The sequence below is a fragment of the Protopterus annectens genome, chromosome 13.part0 (genome assembly GCF_019279795.1).
Source record: "Protopterus annectens isolate FY-2018-M chromosome 13.part0, PAN1.0, whole genome shotgun sequence".
NCBI lineage: Eukaryota > Metazoa > Chordata > Ceratodontiformes > Protopteridae > Protopterus > Protopterus annectens.
In genome coordinates this window covers 1020005938-1020026264 of record NC_056747.1, presented here as the reverse complement: position 1 = coordinate 1020026264, position 20327 = coordinate 1020005938, and the positions used below count along the sequence as shown (strand labels likewise).

Genomic DNA, 20327 nt, shown 5'->3' with positions numbered 1-20327 from the left:
AATTAAAAGTCAGCAGTGGGTAAAATCGTAGATGGATAAATGAAATTAGAATGCAGTACCGTTGAAAAGAAAACTTAATTTGGCAAGCACGCCATGCTGGAATAAAATGGGGGGGGAGACGCCACTGCAACAGCTACTTTACAAATGGCACCCAGGTAGGAGATTAGTGTATACAAGTTCTGGTAAGAGGGGGTTGGTCCTTGCAGAGAGGCTACCTGTATACTCGCCGGTATTCTGAAAGTAAAGTGAGGTGTATGCTTTACAACCCCACCCATAAGTTTAACAAAGTCAACAAAATCCAGTTGGTCTTAAACACTTTGTATTGTAATCCCGTATTTCACAAATGTGATTGATGCTTTGTAGTCTCCCATTTATTCACTAATTTTAGTGCTGCTGGTTGTCTTGTTTCCAGGAACCAAAATGACAAAACTCAATCAACTAAAACGCACAGAAAACTGTCGAGATAAGTGAATCCGCTCCAATGTTAATAATATAGTGCTTTCGTCTGTAAAATAGGGCTTCGTCAGAGCACTGTCAGTTCATTAGTAGATATACTTTGTCCATTCGCAGCACCGCCCAATTGATAATTAGTCAGTTGAACTGTTGAAGTAACATAACCTTAAAAAATACTAAATCATACATCGGTACATCAAGATTAGTATATTTAAAAATGCAGTTTCATATATTAAACGTTCTTACATATTTTATGTCTGTTATAAATAATTAATTGTCTATCCCCACTATATTGATATTTTTTGTAGAAAATATATATACATAAAATTCTGCTACAGCACTGTGCAAAATAAAACCTTTTCCCTTAATTTGAAATTCCTTACAATATATTATCTCTCATCTTTAAAACACTCATAATTGACAAACTCATTCAGTGGCATTCAGCCTCAACTGACAAGTCAGTTCATTAAGTTCAAGCAGAGTCTCAAAATCCCCATCTATTTCAGCCCAAATGGTCCTGTCAATCACAAAAAGACAAACTTCTTAAAACCAAGACATTGTACCCGATGTCTATTTAAGGCATTAGTCAACTTTAGTCAACTAATTCTTTTTCATGTTGTAAACGTGCTCTCATATCCTTTCTTTCAGTTTCCTGTTTGTTTTACTTACATAGAATGCATCACATACTGTGCAAGCTGCTAGGTATACCACCCAAGAGGTGTCTCAGTTACACCTTTATAACAATTGATGGGTGATGCCCTAATATTTGTTTCATATCAGTATTGAATATTAAATTCCAGTTTTTCTCTACTGACTCAACAAATTTGTACATGTCACTACTATATGGAATTACAAAAGACAAATTTGCCAAAACGTCAGTACATTTTTGTCAGCCTGAACTCCAGGACTCGCATTCTCTCCAGAACTCACATTCTTTCCTTTATTTACAATAAAGGGAAGACCATAAAGAATTTTAGAGGGGAGTACATTTATGCAGTATTCTATTGGTGAAACAAAATGTATGCACAAGTGTGGATGCTGCAAATATTGTAGATTCATTCGTGAAGGATCCTATATAGTTGTGAAGGGGAGCAATTGGACTCTCTTCTTGTCCTAGTAGGTGTAATTGCAGCACCTTTTGGGGGTATAACTAGAAACTTGCATAGTAGAGGCAGAATGCCACTGCCCCCCCCACCTTAATGAGTGTAGGCCAATTAAGAGCGTCTTAAAGATAATATATTGTAAGGATTTCCAAACTAAGGGAAAATGTTTTATTTTGCACAATGCAGTAGAAGAATTATGTATACATCTTTTCTACAAAAAATATCACTGTAGTGAAGATAGATATTAATGTATTGTTTATAACAGTAGAGGTTGTATTACTAAGCATTTTTTATTTTGCAAGTGATTGTGATGAACGCAAAATAATGTATGAAAGTTTAGTATATGAAAATGTCCATTTTTAAATATATTAATATTGATGCACCTATGTATGATTTAGTATTTTTTAAGGTTATGTTACTTTAAAAGCCCAACTGAGTAAATATATTATAAAGACTTGCATATGGAGTGTTTTCCCTGGGCCGCCGGTGAAAATTGGCTCATTCCAAGTCGACTTTACTGGTAAACAAATGTTAAATAAATAAAATAAATAAATATTAATTAGGAGGTGGTGTAATTGGATAGAGTATATATTTTAACAGATTGATGGTGTCAATTCTGATGAAGTCCTTGTATTTTACAGATGAAATTGCTAGGTTATCAATGTGTTTTTTATAATAAACTGGAGCAGCTTCACCTATCTTGAAAATTCTCTATGCGTTCTTTTCTTCCTTTTTCTCTCCATTTCCCAACAGCAGACACTGGTTCAAGTTCAGGGTACTCCTGATTCTTCTAGTCAACTCCTGTGCTTTTTTTGTCTCTGAAACATTTTCCTTTGGAACACTGAAAAAGGTTTCACTGGCAAAGTCTCAGTCTCTCTCTCTCTCTAAACTTTGTCAGAAGAATGAGAAGCAGAGTCCCTTTCTGTCTGATGGTTCACTTTTTGTTGGATAATTTTTTTTCTTTTATTTCCTCCTTATGTTCTGCATCAAAAAAATGTCTTTGATCTTCCAGGAAAAATATTCTGAAGACAGCTGGATATAGCAGCTTGAATCTCACACCTTCTGTCTACATTCCCTGATTGCTGGGGTAAAATTGCTTCTCTTTTGCCTGGTATACAGTGAATAATCATTTCCCACAAACTTTCTGCTGTGTCCAGTTTTTAATGCTTTTCCATTCTGCCACACCTTTCTCAGGCTCAGCTCTTTCTGCTGGTATTATTGCATCTTTGCTAATACAGGTCTTGGTTGATTTCTCATGGCCAGATTAGGAACATATACTCGATGTACACATTTCAGTTAATTAATCCTGCTCTGGAATAAAGATCAGGATGGCTTATTTGTGCTTTCATAAAATTAATACAGTCTCTTCCTTTGAGTTCATCTGGTACAACATAAAATCTCAGGATGTTCATTGTGTTTCACTGTTGCAGTCATTACACTTGGGTTATCCTGCTGGCAGGCTACCCGCAGTCGGCCTGAGTTCCAAAGTCTTGGTCTGGCGTCGGTTGCTGTCGCCTCTTCTCTGACGTCAGTGCGCCAGGGGTATAAACGATGCAACCGACGCCATTTCTCCAGTCTTTCTTGCCACGCAGTGCCCGAAGCAAAAGCAGTTCGCAAGTGCCAGTTGGCCGACTCCTGAGATTTTCGAAATTGAGTTTCAGAACCGAAGTCTTCAATAAAGCTAAGTACCCCGTTGGGGAAACTTTTTCTTGCTCCAGACCGATGTCAGTAAAAGTTAATTGTTTTTCTTGTGGGAAGCAAATACCTCATAAGGACTTCCACTCTTACTGTATTCGTTGCCTAGGCCTTGACCACTACGTTACCAGTTGTCAGTTTTGTGCTAGATTCAATAAACGCACTATTAAACGTCGGTTTGATTTTTCTTTACATTATTTTGGCCGAAGGTTTAATTACATAATGTCGTCGGAACAACTGACCGGAATTTATAAAAAAACGCAAAGACAAAGAAAAGGACAGGCATCCGAGGTCCAAAACCGAAGAAGCCTCTTCTAGGCCAGTCGCCGGTTCTCAGTGAGACTCTTTCGCAGCCCCTGACACCCGCTACCTCAGAGCCACAGGCTGTAACCGACAGCCACGTGGAGACACCGAGGCCTGTGGAAACTCAAGGTATTCGGCCTACTGAAACTATTCCCTCAGATGGGTCTGGAGCCGCTGAGTAGGCATCGGCTTCTGAGGGTGTTTTCAGACCTTCACAGCTTACAATTAAGCCCACTACAGCAGCCAAGGCAAAGTCAAAAACACCATTAAAGACAAGGAAACAAGTACAGCATTCTCCTGAACAGTCATCCATGCCAAAGAAACAGGTGCTTAAAATGGCCGAAGACCTAATTACTTTAATCAGGGGTTCCCATCCCCCTCCTGACAAAAGGCCTAGGCAAGACACTGACTATGATTCCTGTGACCAGGTTTCTATTTCCTCTGATTCCTATTCTGATCAGGGATATTCTCTCCCTCCCTATGAGGACTCTAATGCAGAAGAGTCTATACCTTCAGCCTCTCCGCCTGAGGATTATTCTTTTGGGGAAACCCTGCACACCATGAGGGAGCATTTCCATTGGGAGAGCCAGGATTATTCAGAATCCAAGAAAAGGCTCAGAGACTTTCTTTTATTGCCTCAGCACAGGCCCCTGGGTATCCCCCCTGTGCTTGATGTTGTTGATGATGTTCTCTCTGAATCCAGTCTGTCTTCTGATTCTTTACCCCCTGCACTAGTCAAGCCAGACAGGTACTACAGGGTCCCTGGCTCTCATAAATTTCTTTACAAAAACCCCGCTGCAGATCCAGAAACTATTTCTCAGGGTCCTAAAGGGGTTAAGGCTTCCACTGCTAAAAATCCTGTCCCCTCTGATAGGGATTCCAGAGCTCTGGACAGATGGGGGGAAAAAGTTTACACTTCTGCTACTTTAGCTGCAAGGGCTTTAAATTGCCAGTTTCACATGCTTAAATATCAACAGTACCTCATGTCATTGTTAAAACAGAAAATGGTTTCAAATTCAGAAAGTCCTGACAGTAAGGAAATGCAGGATTTATTGCATGCAGCTGAACAAGTGGGAAAGCATACTCTGCAATGTGGTTTTGATTCATTAGAGGCTTCTTGTAGAGCCACAGTTACAGGCTCTGTTATTCGAAGGCATGCTTGGTTGAAAGAACAAAGTTTAGCTGACCATGTTAAAGTAAAATTATTGGATGCTCCACTACAGCATGATACATTGTTTGGTGTTAAGGCAGAAGAAAATGGAGGATAAAGCAAAATCAATGCAGACAGTAAAGGATTTCTTACAGGTTCAACCACCTAGATTTAGCAGAAACTGGCCTTCAAAAAATTGGTCCTTTCCGGTATCAGACAGGCCACAAAGAAGCAGATACAGATGCCCAAGAGGCAGATCTCAGCCCCAAGGCTCCTACAGACCTAAACAATGGGGTGCTTCAGCCCCCAAAGGAGGGGAAGACAAATCACAACCTTATAGGAAACAGTCCCAATGACTTCCCTCTACAGATGCCAAGCACTTACCTTTTGGCAGCACCCCTAGGGGGGAAAACTAGCACTTTTCTCAAAAAATTGGCACATAATCACCCAGGACAAATGGGTACTGAATATTGTTTCTCAGGGTTACAGGTTCCACTTTCACACCCTTCCAAAATCAAAAGGTATGCCGGACCTGCCACAAAACAAATGGGCAGAGGCGCAAAAACAATGCTGCTCTTATGGACATGGGAGCTATTCAGAGAGTTCCACAGCAAGAACAGGGACAAGGATTTTACTCAAGACTTTTATTAGTACCCAGAAAGGACAAAGCCTGGAGACCAATACTGGACCTGTCAATGCTGGGCTTGGCTAGTTACTTTGGACCTCAAGGAGCATACCTGCATGTCCCAATCAGACAATCTTGCAGAAGATACCTCAGATTTATAACAGGCTCTAAATGCATTACCAATTCTCTGCACTGCCCTTTGGCTTATCTACTGTGTGCCTAGGGTCTTCACAAAATGCCTGGCACCAGTAATTGCATTTTGCAGGCAAAAAGGAATTCAAATATATCCCTACTTGGACGACTGCCTTATTCAAGCAGAGAGCAAGGACATTCTTCTAAAGCATCTAGCGTTTGTAAAAAGATTACTAATTTGCCTAGGGTACACAGTAAACGAAAAGAAATCAAAACTAGTGCCCTCTCAAGAGATAATATTCCTGGGTGCAAGCTTAAATACAACTACCCAGATGGCTTATCTCACGCCAGACAAACAATGACAACTGACTCATTACTTTCAAATGATGGCAACAAAAACCCAGCTCCCTGCAAGAAAAATTCTGCAGGCCCTGGGCTTCATAGCATCCTGCATTCTACTAATTCCATATGCAAAACTGCATATGAGGAAACTACAATGGTATCTAAAAAGTGTTTGGACTCAACATTGTCACAGCCTGGAGACGATCATAACTTTAATTCCCTGCCTACAACAGGAGTTTTGATGGTGGCCCCAGGCCTGTCACCACAACAAGGGACAGCCTTTCACCTTAACCACAGCCAGGCAGACCATCACAACGGATGCATCGGATTATGCCTGGGGGGCACATATGGCAGGAAAATGTATTCAGGGCACGTGGCCCAAGGAGCAAATGCATCTTCACATCAATCAGAAAGAGATGCTAGCTGTACAGAATGCCCTGACAGCTTTCAATGACTTACTACATCCAGGACAACTACTAATAAAGACAGACAATACCACAGTTATGTGGTACATAAACAAGCAAGGGGGGGCACATTCCTACCCCCTATGCAGGCAAGCCATGACTTTGTGGAACACAGCACTGACCTGTCAAGTACATCTGCAGGCACAATTCCTGCCTGGAACAAAAAATACACTGGCAGATGAACTAAGCAGAAATCTCATGGATCCTCACAAATGGAAACTAAATCCACAGGTGTTCAGCATGTTAGCAAGGAAATGGGGATGCCCAGACATAGATCTTTTTGCCTCCCCTCACAATTGCCAAATACAGAAATTCTGCACAAGAACTTATCACTCTCAAGCATGGAAAGTGGATGCTCTGTCATTCAGCTGGAAAGGCCTGATAGTCTATGCCTTCCCTCCGATGCCTCTTCTTACCAAGGTGCTCCTAAAATTCAGACAAGAAAGGCCAAAAATTATCCTGATTGCCCTAGACTGGCCACGCCAGCACTGGGGCCCAATCCTAAAGAGCTTATCTCAAGGCCCAGCTTGGCCTCTACCTCAAATTCCTCATCTTATGACTCAACAAAACAATCAGATTCTGCACAGTCAACTCAGAACCTTAAATCTGGCAGCATGGCAGATAATGTAGCCACTTAGACTGCACCTCTCTCTAAAGCTGTTATGGATGTCATTTTAGCAGCCAGGAGGCCCAGCACTAGGAAATCTTATGCAGAAAAATGGAAGAGATTCTGTGCTTGGAACCAGGCTCAAGGGCTCGAACCACTTGTTCCAAATATACCTCAGATTTTACAATACCTAACTGAGATGCTGGACAAAGGCCTATCTTTCTCATCAATTAAAATCCAGGTCTCTGCCATTTCAGCTCATTACAATACGGAACCTCCTATTTTTTTCACATTCTCTACTACGACAGTACCTCAGAGGGGCAAAAAACATAAGACCCCCGAGGAGAGCACCAGTACCAACTTGGGATCGCAATTTTGTTTTAGAAAAACTCACACTGCCTCCTTTTGAACCAGCCAGCACAGCTGATCTAAAATTCTTATGGAAAACTGCTCTGCTCCTAGCAATAACTTCAGCAAGAAGAGTCTCAGAGTTACAGGCATTAATGGCTGTGGAACCTTTCATCATTTTTCATCAGGACAGGGTTTCTCTTAGGACAAACCCAACATTCATGCCAAAAGTGGTTTCCAATGTGGCCCTGAAACAAACCATTCATTTACCAACTTTCTACCCAAATCCCCAGAATAAAGGGTAGAGACTTCTTCACGCTTTGGATATACACAGACAGCTACGATTCTACTTGGACAAAACAAAAGCTTTCAGAAAAACTGAGTAACTGTTTGTAGCCTATGCTGCAGGATCACAAGGAAAGCCTGTTACGAAGCAGACAATTTCAAAATGGATAGGACACTGCATCCGCTTCTGTTATGCACAACATGGCAAGTCAGTGCCTAAGGGCATTAGACCACATTCTACCAGAGCAGCAGCCACTTCAGCAGCCTTTCTCAGAGGAGTACCAACCAAAGACATTTTAGAAGCCGCAACCTGGAGCTCGGTGCACACTTTTACCAAGCACTACCACTTACCTCTCTACTCTAAATCCAGAGCAGGCTTTGCCACTGCAGTTCTGCAGGGCCTGGTAGCCTCTCCAAATCCAATTTAGACCCAGCCGCCCAACCTCAGCTTTGGGATTCAACCCAAGTGTAATGACTGCAACAGTGAAACATGATGAACATAGTACAGTTGTGTACCTACCATAAATGTAGATGTTCGAGTGTATTCACTGTTGCAGTCCAGGTAACCCACCCACCATCCCCCTTTTCATTCATAGGACTTTTCTGTACTTCTCAACTCTATACAAACTATGTGGTGTATTTGCTTGTAGATGAAGGAAATGTTTATATTAGTACATGCATGTTTTTTGGCATAATTTTATTTTTCCAGCCTTCCTATCTGGGGGCACCTGACATCTGAGGCAAGAAAAACTGAAGAAAATGGCGTTGGTTGCATATTTTATACCCCTGGCGCACTGACGTCAGGGAAGAGGCGACAGCAACCGACGCCGGACCAAGACTTTGGAACTCAGGCCAACTGCGGGTAGCCTGCCAGCAGGATAACCCAAGTGTAATGACTGCAACAGTGAATACACTCGAACATCTACATTTATGGTAGGTACACAACTGTACTTTTTCTCTGTACACTCTGTCTTCTCTACAATTTCTGAAACTTCTCTTCTAGAGAAATCTCATAGCGAGACAGCCTTGTCTTCATTTCAGCCTCTGATTTTTGCAGTTTTATAATTTCATCTGAATAGCTAGTTAAAGCTTCTTCTATTGATGTTCATCGTGTTTCACTGTTGCAGTCATTACATTTGGGTACTCTGCTGGCAGGTTGCCCTCAGTCGGCCTGATTAACAAAGTCTTGGGTTCTGCGTCGGTTGCTGTCCCTTCTTCCATGATGTCAGGTCGTCTGGGGTATAAAACATGCAGCTGATGCCATTGCATCAGTATTTCTTGACGAGCGGTGCCCGAAGCAGAAGCAGTTCGCAAGTGCCAGTCAGCCAACTCCTGAAATATTCTTTTTCGAGTTTCAGAACCAAAGTCTTCAACTTAAAGCTAAGTACCCCGTTGGGGAAACTTTTTCTTGCTCCTTACCGATGTCAGTAAAAGTTAATAATTATATTACTTGTGGGAAGCAAATACCTCATAAGGATTTTCATTAGTACTGTATTCCTTGCCTAGGCCCTGACTACGACGTACCTTGCTGTCGGTTTTGTGCTTTATTTAATCTGCGCACTATCCGTCGTCTGTACATTTTTGCTTCAAAGTATTTTGGTTCTTGATTTAATTATCCAGAAATGACATCTGTTAGCCATCCGATTACCGGAATTCCAAAAAAACGGAAAGAAAAAGACAGCGACAGGCCGTTGAGGTCCAAAACTGCCAACGATACTTCTCCTAAGCCAGTCGCCAGTTCGCCGGTATTCAGTGAGGCACTTTCGCAGCCCCTGATACCCGCTACTTCTGATTCGCAGGCCTCTACTGAGACCCATTAAGAGTCCGGTATGCCACGAGATGCTTCACATATGGAACCCATGGATGTCTACCTTGGATGTGTCCGGAGCCGCTGAGCAGGCACCAGCTTCTGAGGATGTTTTCAGGCCTACAGATTTGCATATTAAACCGACTCCAGCTTCAGTGCTAAGGGTTAAATCTCGATCTATGTGTAAAAGAAACCAACACCCAGGCCACATGTTCAGGCCCCTATGCCTAAAAAAACAAATGATCAAAATGGCTGAAGATTTAATTACTCTAATCAGGGGTAGTCGAACCCCCCCCCGTCCAAGAGGCCTAGGTTTGAATTTGACTATGAATCTTCTGAACAGGGCTCTGTTTCTTCTGACTCTTCTAATGATCTGGATTTGTCCATATGTACTTATGAGGACTCTGACGCAGAGGATTCCATTCCCTCTGCTTCTCCGCCTGAGGATTTCTCTTTTGGGGAAACTTTACATACCTTAAGGGAGCATTTCCACTGGGAAAGTCAGGATTTCTCTGAATCCAAAAAGAGGCTTAGGGATTTCCTTCTACTTCCTCAGCATAGGCCTTTAGCTGTACCTCCTGTACTACATATTGTTGTTTTCGGAATCCAGTATGGCCCCTGATTCCTTGCCTCCAGCCCCTAGCAAACCAGACGGGTACTACAGGGTTCCTGATTCCCACAAATTCCTTTTCAAAAATCCTGTTGCAGACCCTGAAACCATTTCTCAGAGGCCCAAGGGCATTAAGGCTTATACTGCTAAAAAATCCTACCCCTTCTGAGAGAGACTCCAGGGTGCTGGATGGATGGGGTAAAAAGGTTTATACTTTTGCAACCTTAGCAATCAGGGATTTGAACTGTCAATTTCATATGCTAAAGTACCAACAGCATATCATGGGACTGCTTAAACAGAAAATGATGTTAATTTCTGACTGTGTGGAGTATAAAGTTTTGCAGGATTATTGCACTCAGCTGAACAAGTTGGCAAACATACTTTGCAGTGTGGTTTTGATTCTTTAGAGTCCTCTTGTAGGGCTGCTGTTACTGGGTCTGTGCTTAGAAGGCATGCTTGGCTTAAGGAGCAATCTCTGCCTGATCACGTTAAAGCAAAACTTTTGGATGCTCCTTTACAGCAGGATCGCTTATTTGGCAATAAGGCTGAAGAAGTTCTAAAAAAGATGGAAGATGAAGCTAAATCTATGCAAACTGTGAAAGATGTCTTACAAGTGCAACTACCTGGATTTAGTAGGCATTGGCCTACTAAGAACTGGTTCTTTCCAGCTCCTTCCAGAAGCCACTACGGCCAAACCCAGACATTCCAAAACCACCAGGTTTCAGTCCCAAGGGACTTTTAGAAATACGCAATGGGGTGCTTCCACTTCCAAATCTGGAAACAACAAGGCACCACCCTATGGAAAACAGTCTCAATGACTTCCCTTTGAAATTACCAAGCACTTACCTCTTGCCGCCCCTGTGGGGGGAAAACTGGCTCTTCATTCAAGAAACTGGCAACTTGTAACCCAGAACAAATGGGTTTTAAATATAATGTCCCAGGGATACAGATTTTATTTCCGCACGCTGCCAACTCCAAACGGGTGGCCAGACCTGCCCCCTGATCAGTGGGCAGAGGCTCAGAAACAAGTACTTTCCCTCCTAAACATGGAGGCTATTCAACTAGTACCAGAAAAGGAAAAGGGACAAGGTTTCTATTCCAGACTTTTCCTGGTACACAGAAAAGACAAATCATGGCGTCCAATTCTGGACTTCTCTAGTCTAAACACCTTTCTGGACATTCCAAAATTCAAGATGCTGACTCTTCACCAGTTACTTCCTATGCTAGGCAAGGATGCCTGGATGGTAGCTCTCGACTTAAGAGGCGTACCTGCATATCCCAATCAGGGAATCTTGCAGAAGATTCCTACGCTTCAAAGCAGGCAGCATGCATTATCAGTTCTCTGCACTGCCCTTTGGCTTGTCTACTGCGCCCAGGATATTCACAAAGTGCCTGGCTCCAGTAATTGCATTTAACAAACAAAGAAATATTCAGATATATCCATACCTGGACGATTGTCTAATTCAGGCAGAAAACCAGGCCATTCTTCTAAAACATCTGGCATTTGTAAAAAGAGTTCTAGCCTGCCTAGGGTACACCATAAACGAAAAGAAATCTCAACTGGTACCCACTCAAAAAATTACATTCCTGGGTGCAAGCTTGAATACAACTGCCCAGATGGCTTTCCTTACGCCAGAAAAGCAAATTAATTTGGTGACTTACTTCAAACAGGTGGCCACAAAAACCCTGCTATCTGCAAGACATATACTGCAAGCCTTTGGGTTCATGGCCTCATGTATTCTTCTAATTCCATATGCAAGACTGCATATGAGGAAAAGTGGTACTTAAAAAGTTTATGGAGTCAACATTGCCACAGCCTGGAAACAATGATTCCTATCATACCTTGCTTGCACCTCGAGTTCCTATGGTGAGCAGAGGCCTGCCACCAAAACAAGGGACTGCCATTCACACCACCTCCTACCACCCAAACCCTAACTACAGATGCATCAGATTATGCATGGGGGGCTCATCTGGCAGGGAAGTGCATTCAGGGCAAAATGGAGCCCAAATCAAATGCCCCTTCATATCATTCAAAAAGAAATGCTAGATGTACAGAATGCACTGACAGCCTTCAAGGACTACCTTCATCCAGGACAATTGCTGATAAAGACGGACAACACCACGGTTATGTGGTACATAAACAAGCAGACGGGTACACATTCCTACCACCTCTGCAGACTAGCCATGGCATTGTGGAACACGGCCTTGAACTACCAAGTACAACTACAAGCTCAATTCCTGCCTGGAAAGCAGAATGTTCTGGCAGACGAAGCAGAAATCTCATGGACCCTCATGAATGGAAACTGGAACCACGGATTTTCAACATGTTGACACGCAAATGGGGGAGCCCAGACATAAATCTTTTTGCCTCACACCAGAACTACCAGTTGGACAAATTTTGCACAAGAACTCAACACAAAAAAGCCAGGAAAGTGGATGCTCTGTCCTTCAGCTGGAAAAACCTATCAGTCTATGCCTTTCCCCCTCTGCCTTTGCTCACCAAAGTTCTACTAAAAGTCACAGGACAAACCAAAAATGATTTTCATTGCTCCAGACTGGCCTCGCCAACACTGGTACCCACTCCTGCGCAGTGTGTTACACATTTTGCCATGGCACCTGCCTCAGACACCTTCCTTACTGTCTCAGCAGGCGGACCAAATTCTGCACCCTCAGCTCCAAACATTGAATCTTGCAGCCTAGCTAATCACTTAAATTCACCCTTAGCATCCCTCAGCAAACCTGTGATGGATGTCATTTTGGAGGCGAGAAGACCTAGTACTAGAAAATCTTATGCTGACAAATGGAAAAGATTCTATGTCTGGAATCAATCTCAAGGGATGAGCACAACAGTGCCCAATTTACCTCAGATTTTGCAATACTTAACTGAGATGCTTCATGAGGGCCTGTCTTTTTCTTCCATAAAAATCCATGCCTCAGCCATTTCAGCTCATTACAGTACAGACCCCCCCCCTTCTCTCATCCTCTTCTAAAGCAGTATCTCATAGGGGCCAAAAACTTGAGACCACCCAGGAGACCTCCAACCCCTGCCTGGGACCTCAACTTTGTATTGGAGAAACTCAGTCTACCTCCTTTTGAGCCAGCTGCAACTGCAGACTTAAAATTTCTTTCCTGGAAAACAGCCTTCCTTTTAGCAATCACTTCAACTAGAAGGATATCTGAATTACAGGCCCTTATGGCAGTGGAGCCTTTCATCATCTTTCATGTGGACAGGGTGTCACTCAGGACCAGTCCATCATTCATGCCCAAGGTGGTATCCAGTGTGGCTCTTAATCAGGCCATTCATTTGCCAACTTTCTTTCCCAATCCACAGAACAAGGGAGAGCGGATTCTGCATTAATTGGATGTACACAGACAACTTAGATTCTACTTGGACAGGACTAAATCTTGAAGAAAATCTGAACAACTGGTAGCATTTGCTGCAGGAGCAGAGGGGAAGGCTATTTCAAAGCAAACAATTTCTAAATGGATTAGCCATTGTATTCATTTCTGTTGTGAGCACCATGGAAAACCTATCCCCCCAGAGGATTAGATCGCATTCCACCAGGGCTGCATCTACTTCAGCAGCCTTTCTCAGAGTTGTTCCTACCATGGATATTCTAGAAGCTGCTACCTGGAGTTCAGTTCATACTTTCACCAAGCATTATCACTTACCAATTTTCTCTAAATCCAGCGCTGGCTGTGCCACTGCTGTTTTGCAGGGCTTTATAGCTGGTCCTAATGCTGTATAAATCCATCCTCCCAGTCTTAGCTTTGGGAATCTACCCAAATGTAATGACTGCAACAGCGAAACACGATGAACATAGTACAGTTGTGTACACTTACCATAAATGTAGATGCTCGAGTGTATTCACTGTTGCAGTCCTGGTTACCCTCCCTCCAGCCCCCTTTTACTATACCTCTTCTTTCTTTTACTATGCTTAAAAGCCTTTTTGGTGTATTTGCTTTTGTTTGGAGGTATATTTTTGTGTTTCTAATTTTATAGATATATATTTATTTATTTATTTATTTATTTTTTGCTCACCATTTGCGGGGCACCTGACTTCTGGGGCAAGAAAAACTGATGTAATGGCGTCGGCTGCATGTTTTATACCCCTGACAACCTGACATCATGGAAGAAGGGACAGCAACCGACGCAGGACCCAAGACTTTGTTAATCTACCCAAATGTAATGACTGCAACAGCGAAACACGATGAACATAGTACAGGCTGACTGAGGGCAACCTGCCAGCAGATTACCCAAATGTAATGACTGCAACAGTGAATACACTCGAACATCTACATTTATGGTAAGTGTTCATAACTGTACTTTTGTAGCCATTTGTTATTTGATTTGATATACTCATTCAGTGTTAAATATATTTTAACCACCTCTTGAACTGCTTTTTGCTGAACAGCTGTAGGATTCTTCCCAGACAGTGTTGTCTCGTCACCATTTCTGGTTCTCTAAATTTCTTCTTTGCTGGCATCCAGGCAATGTATTTGCTGGATGGCAACTGAATTTTATTTAAGCTGATAATATCACTGGCTTTTATGTTTTTTTCTTTTTTTCACACTGGGAAAGCAGAAATTAAGTTATTGATAACTATGCAGTCATCCTGGAAGTCCCATTAATCCTATTTTCTTTGTCCTTGATATTCTGTTGAGTATCCTTCCTGAAATCCTGTATTTATCAAATTTGCATGCTCATTTCTACCTACACGTGCCTCCAATAACATTGTTGTCTACACCTGCACTTCTTAATATAATTGAATGTACTTTGGTTGTCTGTATCTTTAAGGCCATTTGCATTCCATGGTATGTACAGAAAACCATTGTGATAGAGAGCAATGTTATACATGGCAGTTATTTTGAATGTGTATTTCAACTTTTAGCTTACATGTACTCACTAATGCTTAGCAGGCTGGTCTGTGTTACACTGTTGCCTGTTTATTTCAGTTTGAGCCTGAGACACATTTTCAAGTTTTTTTTGCTTCAATAAAACACAAAGGAAAAACAGAATATATTTTCAAACTGCCATCCACTTTTAAGTTGCAACAAGCACCCAAAGCTATGCACATTTTCAAAAAAATTAAGTTTACACTTCCAGATAGGAGCATCCATCCCAAATTGACATCTGCACACGTGTGCATTACCTATTCTGATATTAAAGCTACTCATGCCGAAGCATTCTTCTACCTTGTGTTCTCATTTAACATTAACTGTTATCTCTTCTTTGGCTATTTGTACCCCTCTCAAATGTGAAAAACAACTTGCATTATTTCAATAAATATTGTATCTTATCCCTAAGAAAAAGTAAACTGCCTACCTTTAAATGAATTAACTGAATTGTGTACTGTTTATATTAAAAATGCATTAAAGTACTAAGGCTGCTTAGGGAGTCTACAACTGGTGAGACATATTCACTTCCTGCAGTTTCAGGCTTCAGTTTTCACTGAACAAATTGCCAGTTTATTTTAAATGTTAATGACATTGTGTCTTATACATTTTAGTCAACATGAATCAGATCTCTCATGATTATTTGCTTGCACCTGCAGACTGCTCATCTCCAAGTAAAAGCATTTGGTAATGGGAAAAAAAATGTACTTTCCAGATGTGTGAAAGAATCTTTATAAATGTTACACTGCAGAGAGTGTTCAAACCAGCCACAATTAATTGCTTGTAGCTGTAGACTTCTCTCTCACTGAAAGATTTGCTAGTAGAAAAAAACTATAGCTGTTGACTTTATAAATGCAAGAAAGAGTTACCATTATCCATCGCTTTCATACTTTATGTCTTCAAGCCTGTTTTTCAAGAAAGTTTCTAACTTAAACCTAGGACATTAATCTTGGTTGTCCTGTAACATTTGAAGGTTATCTTAATTCTAATATAATATGATCAATTCACTTTTACATTCCCTTCGCCAGACAGCTGAAGAACAACTTATATTGCGCATGGATGGCACAGTGGTGCAGCGGTAGCGTTGTCAGCTCACAGCAAGAGATTCTCCGGTTTGATTCTCAGCTGGAGTGCCTTCTGTGCGGAGTCTGCATGTCCTCTGTGCATTCATGTGGGTTTCCTGCGGGTGCTCCAGTTTCCTCCTACATTACAATGATGTGTCCGGAGCATTTCTTCCAGGGCCATCACTGAAAATTGGCTTCATTCCAAATTGGACTTTCCCAGTTAACAAATGTTAAATAAGTAAATATTAACTTTGCCTCTGTCAAAACCTTCTTACCTTGTTGCAGTAGATACTCTACAACAGACAAAATGTAGTTTCTTGTTTTAATATCTTTTACCTATATAGCAGTCGCAGATAAGACTCCCAATACCTCACATTTAAAATACCATTGATTGCACACTATGCAGAATTGTTTTACAATATAACAGTTTACATCATGGAATATTTATACAGCTATTAATAGGAACAAAAACTACTCTACTTAGTTACTACTACTTTCCCTTCAGTGTCCTTTTAAATATTAATGACAGGTGTGTTTGCTTTACAGTTTACTCGTCAGTTTAACAGTCAGAAAAAATCTCAGCCACTTCTTCCAAAGCCACATTTCATCATTATTATTTGTATGTCCAATGGGATTGATGCTTTACAATCTCCCATGTATTCACTAATTTCACAATGCTACTTGTCGCCTTCCTGATCACCTCCATTTCCCAACAGAAGTCTCTGGTTCAAGTCCTAGGTACTCTTAATTTTTGTAGTCAGCTCCTGTGTTTTTCTCTCTGAGAAAGTCTGTCTGTGGGTATTGACAGAAGAATGAGAAGCAGAGTTCCATTCTGCTTGATGGCTCACTGTTGGATAAAGTTTTTTTCTCCCTTAGTTAGCATCTTCTGTATCAAAAAATGTCTCATCCTCCAGGAAGTAATATTCTTAAACCAGCTGGGTACAGATGCTCGAGTCTCACACCAGCCTCTTGACATTCCATGATTGATGGGATAAGCTTGCATTTCTTCTGCACAGCGAACAACAATTTTCCACAGGCACTCTGCTGCCCTCAGTTGTTCACACGTTTTTCCCCTTGAGCTGCAACTTTCAATAACTGTTTCTGCTGGTATGGTTACATCTTGATTAATATAGGTCTTGGATGCTTTCTTATGGCTGGATTTGGCACATGCACATGATGTGCCCTCTCAATTAATAAATCCTGCTGTGGAACACCAGTTCAGTTTGTTAATTTGTATTTTCTTAAAATTAATGCAGTCTATCCCTTCTTTGGTACAGCAGAAGATCTCAGGTTTTTTGTGATGGCTTCCAAAATAGCAGTTAGAAGATAGGGCAATCTTCTTGAAGCCTCTTGCTCAGTTAACCTTTTTTTTTCATTTCAGGATCTGCTTTTTGTAGTTTTGTCAGTGCATATGAATAGCTAGTCGAAGCTTCTCTTTTTTCCAATCTTTTGGTATTGACATTATAAATTCCCCATGGCTTTGCTTATTTTAAACACCTCTGCATGCATTTGATTTATCTTTTCCTGTAAATTACTGGACACCACCTCCTGTACCAGAGCTGAAACTTGAACAACTTTTATTGGTCATCTGCAAAATTCTTGTCAGCAGAATTTTTTCTTCAATTTTTTTCTCGTCGATTCTATTTTCTCCAAAGTTTCCTAATGGTAAGTTGTAAAAACTTGCCAGTATTGAACCTCCTTTTTTATGATTATGTGAACGTCTTTTTACTGATAGGAGTTTTTTGTTTTTATTGTAGAGTTTGTAAATGCGATAGTTCTGCCTTTAAATGTGCTTTCATGTTTATTGGTATGGCTGTATCAGTGCTTCTGTCCAAAAGGAAGTAAAATTCAGTCGAGTAGCTAGCCAGCCTCAGCCATAAGGCTTGCTGCAGAGCAGTACCATTTATGATTACCAGTAAGATCAGTAAATAGATAGTAATTGGCTTTGGAGGCATCCCTGAATGTAGAGGAGTCATTAGGGGCCACAGAAAAGGTTTTCATAGAGATCGCAGTGAGATGTCTAGAGTTTAGAAGGGAGAGGGTAATAAGTGGGATGGGGCAATTGGGAGAAATGCTTTCAAGGAGAAGATCAAGAAGATTAAACATCTCAGGTATGCAGGAGGACCATTTGGTAACGTGTAATGACATTTAGAAGTCTATAAATGTCTGGGACACACTAGCCTAGAAAAATACAGAGCATAAATGGGATGTGATCTAGCTTCACAATTTAATAAGTTTTGGGTGTTAGAGAACAGAACTGAAGATCAGGGACAGAGTAGCAGAAGGGGATGTCATCTTTGGAGAAAGAATCAGGTTCACTGTGGGTCTAAAGAAGAATATTCTGCAACAAGGGCTGTGAATTTGTGGAATGAGTTTCCTTAAATGATGAAGCATACTGGAACCAACATAAAAGTCCTGAGACAGAAAGAACAGTCATGATGGATGCTGAGTAGGGTGTGGAGCAGTAGAGTAGTGCTTGTTGCATAAATTGGGCATCCTGGAGGAACAGATTATCTGATTTTGCTATTACATGTATATGAATGTATTCTTATCATACTGCAGCAGTATAAAATTCAGCTTTGTTTTTCTTTCATACACATGTAGGTAGTTACGTATATCAGTTGTTTCATAGTTAGTGTTGATCATTCTTCTTTCGTGTTTTGCTTTTGCTGAGCTAATCATCCTAAAAGCCATTGTCTTTTTTTATGTTGGGTACTTCCTTTTGTGTCCCCACACTGTTTTTCTAATTTGCCAGACTGTTACAATTTTGAAGGCTCCCATCTGAAAATCAAACTGGGTTCCTTTTCTCAGATTTTCTTGCATCCCATATATTTTTTTTTAATGTAGAATTCTTTTGGGGGAAATCCCTATTTATCAGTGAAGCCACTTGTCCTGGTATGTACCCGTTCTCCCCTCTCCATTTCCAAGCATTAGAGACTGCAAGTGGATGGAGCGTAAAAGCCAAGTATCAAAGCTGTCTCCATTTATGGCAGATTTTTTTTTCTTTTAGTGATGCTACTGCTGATATCTTTCCCTGCCAGCCTGTAAGCATGGTACATTGCATGTGTAGCTAGAGTGACTGCACATTCTGTTGCCTGCCAAGTGCAGTCTTTGGCAGGATTGCATTCCTACTTCCCTTTCTATTGGTGCCACACTACTGGGCTTTCCTCAGGTAGTGGTCTTGCAGTGACTACTAGCACTCAACCCTAAGATGTCAGAGTTGCTGCATTGGCAGCTCACTTCATTCATCCCTGCTCAGCCAGTTTCTGAATTAGCCAGGTTTGATAGTTGAACCTGGGTTGTTTGAAACACAGGCAAAACCTGTGCATCACAGAGCAGGTCATAACGTTTAAATATTTCACTTTTATATGAGTACAAAGATATTCTTGTCCTTAATTTTTTCCTTTGTTTTTTGCTCCTGCACCTGCTGGCCATCAAATCTTCTTGGACTCGAGCTCATCTTTCAGAGATGTCAAGGGGTGGCATTATTCAGCTGTGAAGGTTTCTTCTTTCCTCACTGGTATCTTGCCCTCTCTTAGGTGGGGGAACATGCGACCTGCATCACTATGGGAGCTGCAACACCTTTCACTACCTTACTTTTCTCTTGCATACCACACATCAGTGGCTTGATATCTTTCTCGCACACAGACATACACAAATGCGTACAAGTACATAGCCATGTCATAGACCCACCTCCTTCCTCCAAAGGACTGCTACAGCCCTTGGCCTGTTCCTCTCTGCCAGCTCCATTAAGCACCTAGGCCGTTACTGCTTTGTGTTACAGCGCTAGTGGAGTTTCTTGTCCTTGTAAACTGTTCCCAACTATTAAACTTTTTTCTTGCTTGATAATTCTATGCACTTAATCCAGTTAATCTCTTTCTGTAAAACTGCATGCTTTCACAGTTTACAGTAATGCATGTGTTAACCAGCACTGTTTTTAATACAAGTGTGCCTCTTGGCATGGGTTCTTAAACCAGTGTGCTTATCCAGTTAACAAAATATACAAATTAAGTAAACCTACTATGTAATAGTAATCCATAATCATACAAAAGCATAGTCATTGCCTTTCGTGGGTTCTAGTATGAATTAGAGCTGGTATTCTGCCTTTCCTTTTAAGATTCTTTTACTGGGGCCTACAGCCACAAATGCATATGTAGTGAACTTTTCCATTTCTGTAGAACACAGTATCCTCCCTCCCCATTCTTGTCAGTCCATCTAAGCAAATTAGACCCCCTGTTATCATTACTACTTTCTGTTTGCCCATTAGTAATTCTTTCTGTTTGCTCTGCACTTTCCAACTTCATATTATATGGTATCTTTATTAATGTTACATTGCCATCTACCTGTAATCTCTGCTGTTAAAACATTCTGATCTACCACATTCAAACCCTTCCCCTGTATTATTATAGACTAATCCATTCTCTGAAATGGATTGCTACTGTG

The 20327-nt window shown here is 41.3% G+C and overlaps 1 protein-coding gene across 1 annotated transcript in view; it reads left to right on the top strand.

The window, feature by feature from the left end:
- The window catches only part of CASC3 (CASC3 exon junction complex subunit), a 1214789-nt gene that overhangs the window by 402097 nt on the left and 792365 nt on the right, over window positions 1–20327 (top strand). The gene's annotated exons all lie outside the window — the stretch shown is intronic.